Here is a 7,501-nt window from a genome sequence, read left to right as displayed (position 1 = left end):
GTGACTAGTACATGACAGTGGAGTAGGGAATAGCTTCATGTAACACTAGCTGAGAGTTAAACCCCGGTAGGCTTGTCTTTAATGGGTTTAATGACGATGGCTCGGTTGATTGTTTGCCGGGCGCTTTCCGGAGACTGGTAGATAGTGTATCTGATCAACTGCAGGGCCGGATCCGGTCTGTGTTCTATTAAGCAGGACGGTGACCTCTGAGCTCACAAGGGGTTGAGCAATGTACACCATGTGCACATGGTTCATATTTTGTACCCCTTCTTCTATCTGACCGACGTGGCTTTCGGAGAAGGAAGGGGGGAACGAGGGTGTTTGTCATGTGGAGAGACGTTGACATGGAACGGGAGGTGTGTTTGTGTGTGTGTGTGTGTGTGTGGGGGGGGGGGTCTCATGTTCCGTGGGATAAAAACTGATATTCCTTACAAGGACCCTCCTGGGGCAGGTTTTTATGCTTTCGGCGCAAATGTGTGCTAGTGAAGAGACAGATGTTTTCGGCGCTAGTTGGGGGTTTGTGACAATGTCTATTTTTGTAATAGATCACATGCTATCCGCCCCCACGGGGTCCGACTGTGTATTTAAATGCCTCGACAGTATGATGGACTGTTCCTGGAAAGAAAGAGTACAAGAAAACGAGTGAACTAAAAGGTTGCCTCAGAGGATTAAGATGAGCCCTGGGATGAAAGGAACTTGGTAACCAATCCTTAGCATTTCCATAACCCCCGTGCCTGCAGGAAACACAGGATTGACTTTCAGACATTTTCCTTTGATAGACATATTCACATGAGCCACACAGCATCCAATCTAGGGGGGCGTCCGGGGGCGTGGCGGTCTATTCCGTTGCCTACCAACCTGAGGATCACCAATTCGAATCCCCATGTTACCTCCGGCTTGGTTGGGCATCCCTACAGACACAATGGGCCATGTCTGCGGGTGGGGAGCCGGATGTGCACTAGCGCCTCCTCTGGTCGGTCGGGGCGCCTGTTTTGGGGGGAGGGAGGGGGAACTGGGGGAGAATAACGTGATCCTTCCAAGTGCTACATCCCCCTGGCGAAACTTGTCACTGTCAGGTGAGAAGAAGCGGCTGGTGACTCCACATGTATTGGAGGAGGCATGTGGAGCAGTGACCGGGACGGCTCCAAGGAGTGGGGGAATTGGCCGGATACATCCATCCATCCGTCATCTGAACTGCTTATCCTGCTCTCAGGGTCGCAGGGATGCTGGAGCCTATCCAGCAGTCATTGGGTGGCAGGCGGGGAGACACCCTGGACAGACCGCCAGGCCATACGCCAACATACACACATGCATTCATACTTAGGAACAATTTAGTATGGACGATTCACCTGACCTACATGTCTTTGGACTGTGGGAGGAAACCGGAGCCCCCAGAGTAAACCCACGCAGACACGGTGAAAACATACAGACTCCACACACAGGACGAACCGGGACGACCCCCAAGGTTGGACTACCCCGGGGTTCGAACCCAGGACCTTCTTGCTGTGAGGCGACCGTGCTAACTACTGCACCACTGTGCCGCCCTGGCCGGATACAACTGGGGAGAAATAGGACAACAGAGGCAGGAAAAAAAGCCATCAAATTAACTTTTTTTTTTTGACAAAAATCTGATCCTCAACAAGCCCTGAAAGAGACTGTAATCGTTCAATGTCTTTGCTGAATTCCCTCTACAGGGTTTGGACTCACGTTGAAACACGACCTCTTTTTACAGTACCGGTTTGAGCTGTACAGTGTGAAACAGTTTCACATTGCTTTCAGCTTACATGATTTAGACCATTACATTTGATACCCTCTCTCCATTAGCCCCGTTAGCGCCGACGGTGGTTGAGTTGAATACAGTGTGACCAAGTGTTCGGGCGGCAAAGCTGAGCATACAGGCTCCATTGTATTACTGTCATGGGATCCACACCGCTCGCGCACAACACTTATAAATGACCAACACAATCATTTGTAAACTTTATTGGCGATGATTTACGGGCTTGGTAACACTACTACAGTTAGTCAAACCATTAGCTGGGCTCTCCAGTGCCACAAAAAAGCTTTTACGGGCGCTCGCTGTGGGGATCACAACTCTCAATCCGATTTTCACTTTCGCCTGACGTCAAATATAAAACTCCTCGGGAAGGCAAATTCTGGATCTGTGATTTTGTCGAGTTGACTTTTACACCTTAGCTCAGCCACACTACAAAGGTGATCTTGGGTGAGGTTTAAACGGTTTTCAGGTTCCAGTTTTGTGCGCGCTTGAACGGTGTCGAGAAGTAGAGCCTATCAAAAAACACAGGGAAAGCATTAGAACCCGGGCGGCATGGGATTTTCCACATCGCCTTGTTTTTTCAACGCCATTTTTGTGCGTTGGCTGTTTCAAAGTCTCTCTGCAGAAGTGAGGTCATTCATAGCTACTTGCACGCACAGCGTCGGCACAATCTTATTACATGTGTAGGCAAAATTAGTGCTGCCTATGTGGTGCGTGGGGGTCCTGAGGGATATGCAGAAGGCCTAGTCGATATTCTTCACTGACTTTATGTCCAGTATACATGCAACTGATGCATACTCACACACATATATAATACTGTATGTGTGTGTAATGGTCTGTTTTTGTTTAGTAGTAGTAGTAGTAGTAGCTGTAGTAGCTGTAGTAGTAGTAACTGCAGTAGTAGTAGGAGTAGTAGTAGCAGTAGTAGTAGTGGTAGTAGTAGTACGAGCTGTAGTAGTAGTAGTAGTAGTACTGTCTGTAGTAGTAGTAGTAGTACTAGCTGTAGTAGTATTAATAATAATAATCATCATTACATTTAAATAGCGCTTTTCTAGATACCCAAAGCACCTTCACATTGAAGGGGGTAATGGTGGTATTAGTAGTACCAGTAGTAGTAAGCAGCAGTAGCAGTAGTAGTAGTAGAAGCAGTACTAGCAGTAGTAGTAGTAGTAGTCATGGCTGTAGTAGTAGTGGTAGTAGTAGTAGCAGCAGTAGCACTAGTAGGAGCAGCAGTAGTAGTAGGAATAGTAGTAGTAGAAGCAGTACTAACAGTAGCATTAGTAGTAGTAGTTGTAGCTGTCGTAGTAGTAGCAGTAGTAGAATCAGTAGTAGCAGCAGTAGTAGTAGCTGGAGCAGTAGTAGTAGTACTGGTAGGAGTAGTAGGAGTAGTAGTAGTAGTACTAGGAGGAGCAGTAGTAGTAGGTAATAGTAGTAGCAGCAGTGGTAGTAGTAGTAATAGCAGTAGTATTAGCAGTAGTAGCAGCAGCAGGTAGTAGCAGCAGTAGGTAGTAGTAGTAGCAGTAGCAGCAGTAGTAGTAGTAGCAGCAGCAGTGGTAGTAGTAGTAGTAACTGCAGTAGTAGTAGGAGTAGTAGTAGTAGTAGTAGTAGCAGTAGCAGCAGTAGTGGTAGTAGCAGCAGCAGTGGTAGTAGTAGTAGTAGTAGCAGTAGTAGCAGCAGTAGTAGTAGTTGGAGCAGTAGTAGTAGTAGCAGCAGCAGCAGTAGTAGTAGTAGCAGCAGCAGTAGTAGTAGTAGCAGCAGCAGTGGTAGTAGTAGTAGTAATAGCAGCAGTAATAGCAGCAGCAGTGGTAGTAGTAGTAATAGCAGTAGTATTAGCAGTAGTAGCAGCAGGAGGTAGTAGCAGCAGTAGTAGTAGTAGCAGTAGCAGCAGTAGTAGTAGCAGCAGTAGCAGCAGTAGTAGTAGTAGTAGTAGCAGTAGCAGCAGTAGTAGTAGCAGCAGCAGGTAGTAGCAGTAGTAGTAGTAGCAGCAGCAGGTAGTAGCAGCAGGTAGTAGCAGCAGTAGTAGTAGCAGCAGCAGGTAGTAGCAGCAGGTAGTAGCAGCAGTAGTAGTAGCAGCAGCAGGTAGTAGCAGCAGTAGTAGTAGCAGCAGCAGGTAGTAGCAGCAGCAGTAGTAGCAGCAGTAGTAGTAGCAGCAGCAGGTAGTAGCAGCAGGTAGTAGCAGCAGTAGTAGTAGCAGCAGCAGGTAGTAGCAGCAGTAGTAGTAGCAGCAGCAGGTAGTAGCAGCAGTAGCAGCAGTAGTAGTAGTAGTAGTAGCAGTAGCAGCAGTAGCAGTAGCAGCAGTAGTAGTAGTAATAGCAGCAGTAATAGCAGCAGCAGTGGTAGTAGTAGTAATAGCAGTAGTATTAGCAGTAGTAGCAGCAGGAGGTAGTAGCAGCAGTAGTAGTAGTAGTAGTAGCAGTAGCAGCAGTAGTAGTAGCAGCAGCAGCAGTAGTAGTAGTAGCAGTAGTAGCAGTATTAGCAGTAGTAGCAGCTGGAGGTAGTAGCAGCAGTAGTAGTAGTAGTAGTAGCAGTAGTAGCAGTATTAGCAGTAGTAGCAGCAGGAGGTAGTAGCAGCAGTAGTAGTAGAAGTAGTAGCAGTAGCAGCAGTAGCAGTAGCAGCAGCAGTAGTAGTAGTAGCAGTAGCAGCAGTAGTAGTAGCAGCAGCAGCAGTAGTAGTAGTAGTAGTAGCAGTGGTAGTAGTAGTAGTAGTAATAGCAGCAGTATTAGCAGTAGTAGTAGTAGTTCTTTAAGAGGCGGGGCTTGGCTAAGGTATTCGTTTACGTCAAAGCAGCGGTGACTGTGTCGAATCCCGTCTCTGTGTTGCTGTCGGCTTCCTGCCGTTAATAACGGCTGTCCTGACAGGCAAAACAGCCCGCTTTTAAAAAGAAATGCACCTTGCGAAATCAGGTGGAGCCCGGCTGGAGCCAAACGGTCAGAGATCAAAGGTCAAATGTCACGGTCAGGGGTAACATCAAGATCAGACACCTGTCTTTTTGAAGGCCGGGGGGGTGGGGGGGGGGTTAAGTCAACATTTGATTGCCTGTTCGTTCTCAATGTGGGCTGAAATCCACACTTTTAAAATTAGCCTCAGTTCATCCGCGGGTGCACATCAATTCAGTTTTAGGGAGTAGTGTGCGTGCCAGACGTGGAAGCGTTAACTCGCGAGCGAGGCAAGTGAGACGAAGAGACAGCGGCGGCGTCACGGCGACCAGGGAAACGTGCACAGTTCTGCTGATCAGTTTGGATCTTTACGGTAACCGATGAAGTAACCGTGCCAAATGACCTCACGCTACCCGAGATTAAGTAAATATTTGCTGTAACCAGGGGCTGAGAGAGAGAGGGAAGAGACGGGGGAGAGAAAGACATGGAGACGGAGGACAATTAGGGAGGCGAACAGAAGACGGTTGTGAAACCGTATCTCACTGTTTTTTGGTCATTAATTGCTTCCTCGGTGTGTTCAAAGCCGCTCAACCGACAGATTGTAATTGGATAAACATTTCATCTGTGTTTTCTGTTTCACGCACCTGCTGTTCTTGGCTTGGTCCTGCGGGACGCTGCCCATTAGACTGGATTAGATTACGTACCCTCCTCAACACACACACACACACACACACACTCACACTCCCACATGCACACACACACACACACACACACACTTTCACCCGTTAACCAGTGCGTTAGACATTGCATTGCACCGTGCACTCGGCGGCACGGTGGCGCAGTGGTTAGCACGGTCGCCTCACAGCAAGAAGGTCCTGCGTTCGAGCCCCAGGGTAGTCCAACCTTGGGGGGGGGGGGGGTCGTCCCGGGTCGTCCTCTGTGTGGAGTTTGCATGTTCTCCCCATGTCTGCTTGGGTTTCCTCTGGGTGCTCCGGTTTCCTCCCACAGTCCAAAGACATGGACGTCAGGTGAATCCATCCATCCATCCATCATTATCCAAACCGCTTCTCCAGCTCTCGGGGTCGCAGGGATGCTGCAGCCTATCCCAGCAGTCGTTGGGCGGCAGGCGGGGGACACCCTGGACAGGCCGCCGGTCCTTCACAGGGCCGACACACACACACATTGACACTCTAGGGACAATTTAGTACGGCCGATTCACCTGACCTACATGTCTTTGGACTGTGGGAGGAAACCGGAGCACCCGGAGAAAACCCAAGCAGACATGGGGAGAACATGCAAACTCCACACAGAGGACGGCCTGGGACGACCCCAAAGGTTGGACTACCCCGAGGCTCGAACCCAGGACCTTCTTGCTGTGAGGCGACCGTGCTAACCACTGCACCACCATGCCACGTCAGCTGAATCAGCCACACTAAACTGTCCCTGGGGTTGAATGGAAGGGTGGCCTGGGACGACCCCCAAGGTTGGACTACCCCGGGGCTCGGACCCAGGACCTTCTTGCTGTGAGGTGACCGTGCTAACCACTGTGCCACCGTGCCGCCCGGGCAGGTGAATTAGTCGTACTAAATTGTCCCTAGGTGTGAATGTGTGTGTCTGTGTGTGTGTGTCGGCCCTGTGATGGACTGGCGGCCTGTCCAGGGTGTCTCCCCCGCCTGCCGCCCAGTGACTGCTGGGATAGGCTCCAGCATCCCCGCTACCCCGTGTAAGGATAAGGGGTTTGGATAATGGATGGAACCATTGCATTATCATTTTTAAGTCTCAGGGTAATCCAGGAAGACCCAGAGCCCTTGCAGGGCAAGTGGAAACGAATTCCATAACAAAAGCAGCAGGACTTGGCACGGTCTCAACAGGCTGCGAGAGATCGGGGGGGGGGGGCCGAGGAACCCGTGGCTCGGTTCTGACTTTGCAGGTGAGGGACATTTGGAGATCTCATCATCTGTAGCTGAACATCTCCGGTGGGTTTAGATTCGGCGTTAAAGACGGCGGCGGTGGTTTTGTTTCGCAGCGTGATGGACAACATCCGTCCGCACTCGAGGAACAGTCTGAGTACCCGACCGTGTGGCTGACCTGTGTGTTACCTCCGAAATAATCCCACCCTGTACGTTCACCCTGCGGGGGCTTTAAGTGGATGAGGCAATGCAACGAGGGCATTACGCAGACCCAAAGCGAGGCAAACGCAATTGTGTGTTTTCACGCATACGCACATTCTCGCGTGCCCCCCCCACAAACGTATGAATGTGAGCACTGTACAAACGCACAACCTCGCACACTCGCACCCTTTGTGTGAATCGCCTCGTTTTCGCTCCCCGGCCCCGCTTCCTGCAGCTCCCCTGGCTCACTCCCTTTTTCTTTTGCAGGGAACAATCAGTCGGGTCCGTTTCCTGTGCAAAGTGGACTTCCTGTCTCGCAGGATGTGAGTTAAGACGGCCATGGGGGCACGAGTCTCAGAGGGCAGGAACCGGCGATCCGATCCGGCGCCCCGGCTTCGGAAATCCCAACATGCCAACTAACCACAACAACCAGAACCAAGTAAGTCAGGGAACACGTGTGAAAGGTATACCCGTGCGCTCGAGAGCGATAAGGAGCTACGTGTTTCGGCAGTTTTAGCGACAAAAAAAAGAAAGTTGCAAACTGTATTTTATTGATAATGGTTGCAAACAAATATTCTACACATGGTGCTGGTTTGCACTTTCAGCGTGACCCTGCCTATCTTACGTAGACGTGAGCACACACACACAGTCTGTCTCCTCTGTCCTCCCTACACACACTAACCCAGAAGGCAAGTGCCTCGCTAGCTGATTCCCCTCGGTCTACGTAGGGCCGGAGCAG

This window comes from Lampris incognitus, chromosome 21 (assembly GCF_029633865.1).
Source record: "Lampris incognitus isolate fLamInc1 chromosome 21, fLamInc1.hap2, whole genome shotgun sequence".
In the NCBI taxonomy this organism is placed as follows: Eukaryota; Metazoa; Chordata; class Actinopteri; order Lampriformes; family Lampridae; genus Lampris; species Lampris incognitus.
This window is presented reverse-complemented; position numbering follows the sequence as displayed.